A 3,200-nucleotide genomic window follows, 5' to 3' on the forward strand; every position below is an offset into this window, starting at 1 on the left:
CCTATGGTACAGGATATTATGAACTTTCCAGGATCCTGTCTCTTCTGAGGCAATGTCAGTTGATCCAGATCACTTAGTTCATTGATGAACAAGGGAGGTTCAACTTCCCAAGTATCAATGCCAAATAATTTGGCATTCAGCTTCATGATTGCACCAAGAAACTTGGCAGTTTGCTCTTCAGTAACATCCTCATTCTCTTCAGAAGAGGAATACTCATCAGAGCTCATGAAGGGCATAAGGAGGTTCAATGGGATCTCTATGGTCTCTAGATGAGCCCCAGAGTCCTTTGGTTCCTCAGAGGGAAGCTCCTTATTGACCACTGGACATCCCAGGAGGTCTTCCTCCTTGGGATTCACGTCCTCTCTTCTCCTCACAGGTTCGGCCATGGCGCTTATGTCAATGGCCTTGCACTCTCCTTTTGGATTCTCTTCTGTATTGCTTGGGAGAGTACTAGGAGGGATTTCAGTGATCCTTTTACTCAGCTGGCCCACTTGTGCTTCCAGATTTCTAATGGAAGACCTTGTTTCATTCATGAAACTTACAGTGGCCTTAGATAGATCAGAGACTAGATTTGCTAAATTAGAAGCATTTTGTTCAGAGTTCTCTGTCTGTTGCTGAGTTGATGATGGAAAAGGCTTGCTATTGCTAAACCTGTTTCTTCCACCATTATTAAAGCCTTGTTGGGGCTTTTGATCCTTCCATGAGAAATTTGGATGATTTCTCCATGTTGAGTTATAGGTGTTTCCATAAGGTTCACCTAAGTAATTTACCTCTGCTATTGCAGGGTTCTCAGGATCATAGGCTTCTTCTTCAGAAGATGCCTCTTGACTACTGTTGGATGCAGCTTGCATTCCATGCAGACTCTGAGAAATCATATTGACTTGCTGAGTCAATATTTTGTTCTGAGCCAATATGGCATTCAGAGTATCAACTTCAAGAACTCCCTTCTTCATAGGCGTCCCATTACTCACAGGATTCCTTTCAGAAGTGTACATGAACTGGTTATTAGCAACCATGTCAATGAGTTCTTGAGCTTCTGCAGGCGTTTTCTTTAGGTGAATGGATCCACCTGCAGAAGTGTCCAGTGACATTTTTCATAGCTCAGATAAACCATCATAGAATATATCTAGGATGGTCCATTCTGAAAGCATGTCAGAAGGACACTTTTTGGTCAACTGTTTGTATCTTTCCCAAGCTTCATAGAGGGATTCACCTTCTTTCTGTCTGAAGGTTTGAACATCAGCTCTAAGCTTGCTCAGCTTTTGAGGAGGAAAGTACTTGGCTAAGAAAGTACTTGCTCAGCTTTTGAGGAGGAAAGTACTTGCTCAACGGCGCCAAAAACTTGGTGGATGAAATTGTGATCACATTAATGTAGTACTCTTTGTTGTTGTATGGAATCATTATTATGGCTCTTTACTATGTGTGGACACAACTCCGTTCAACTAACCAGCAAGTGCACTGGGTCGTCCAAGTAATACCTTACGTGAGTAAGGGTCGAATCCCACGGAGATTGTTGGTATGAAGCAAGCTATGGTCACCTTGCAAATCTCAGTTAAGTTGACTCATATGGGCTACAATATATTATGTAAATAAAACATAAAGAATAGGGATAGAGATACTTATGTAGATTCATTGGCAGGAATTTCAGATAAGCGAATGGAGATGCTTTTCGTTCCTCTGAACCTCTGCTTTCCTGCTATCTTCATCCAATCAGTCTTACTCCTTTCCATGGCTGGCTATATGCAAGGGCATCACCGTTGTCAGTGGCTACATCCCCTCCTCTCAGTGAATCATATGCTCACGCATCCTGTCACGGCACGGCTATTCATCTGTCGGTTCTCGATCATGCTGGAATAGGATTCACCCTCCTTTTGCGTCTGTCACTAACGCCCAACAATCGCGAGTTTGAAGCTCGTCACAGTCATTCAATCATTGAATCCTACTCAGAATACCACAGACAAGGTTTAGACCTTCCGGATTCTCTTGAATGCCGCCATCATTCTAGCTTACGCCACGAAGATTCTGGTTAGGAGATCTAAGAGATACTCATTCTAGCTTAATTCATGTAGAACAGAAGTGTTTGTCAGGCACGCGTTCATAGGGGAGATGGTGATGAGCGTCACACATAATCATCACCTTCATCACGTTCTTGGGTGCGAATGGATATCTTAGAAGCGAAATAAGATGATTTGAATAGAAAACAGTAGTACTTTGCATTAATCTTTGAGGAACAGCAGAGCTCCACACCTTAATCTATGGAGTGTAGAAACTCTACCGTATGAAAATACATAAGTGAAGGTCCAGGCATGGCCGTGTGGCCAGCCCCCTATGATCTAAGAACCAGACGTCCAAAGATGCCTAATACAATAGTAAGAGGTCCTATTTATAATAAACTAGCTACTAGGGTTTACATGAGTAAGTATTTGATGTATAAATCCACTTCTGGGGCCCACTTGGTGTGTGTTTGGGCTGAGCTTAAGTGTTGCACGTGCAGAGGCCATTTGTGGAGTTGAACGCCAGTTTTTGTGCCAGTTTGGGCGTTCAACTCTGGTTTTGGATCCTTTTCTGGCGCTGGACGCCGGATTTGAGTAGAAAGCTGGCGTTGAACGCCAGTTTACGTCGTCAATTCTTGGCCAAAGTATGGACTATTATATATTGCTGGAAAGCCCTGGATGTCTACTTTCCAACGCAATTGGAAGCGCGCCATTTCGAGTTCTGTAGCTCCAGAAAAAATCCACTTTGAGTGCAGGGAGGTCAGAATCCAACAGCATCAGCAGTCCTTTTTCAACCTCTGAATCTGATTTCTGCTCAAGTCCCTCAATTTCAGCCAGAAAATACCTGAAATCACAGAAAAACACACAAACTCATAGTAAAGTCCAGAAATGTGAATTTAACACAAAATCTATTAAAAACATCCCTAAAAGTAACTAGATCCTACTAAAAACATACTAAAAACAATGTCAAAAAGCGTATAAATTATCCGCTCATCAGCGTCCAGCGCCAGAAACAAGTTGCAAAGTGGAGTTCAACGCCCAAAATGGCACAAAAGCTGGCGTTCAACTCCAAGAATGACCTCTCCACGTGTAGACTTCAAGCTCAGCCCAAGCACACACCAAGTGGGCCCCGGAAGTGGATTTATGCATCAATTACTTACTTCTGTAAACCCTAGTGACTAGTTTATTATAAATAGAACTTTTTAT

General features: G+C 42.6%; 1 non-coding gene across 1 annotated transcript; it reads left to right on the forward strand.

Moving 5' to 3' along the window:
* The first annotated feature begins 1,145 nt into the window (after positions 1-1,145).
* On the forward strand, positions 1,146-1,253 carry LOC148549319 (small nucleolar RNA R71). The gene has a single exon (XR_015897493.1). It is a non-coding gene; the product is annotated as a small nucleolar RNA R71 (small nucleolar RNA).
* The last annotated feature ends 1,947 nt before the right edge of the window (positions 1,254-3,200 follow it).

This window comes from Arachis ipaensis, chromosome B8 (assembly GCF_059453495.1).
Source record: "Arachis ipaensis isolate K30076 ecotype BB chromosome B8, ASM5945349v1, whole genome shotgun sequence".
In the NCBI taxonomy this organism is placed as follows: Eukaryota; Viridiplantae; Streptophyta; class Magnoliopsida; order Fabales; family Fabaceae; genus Arachis; species Arachis ipaensis.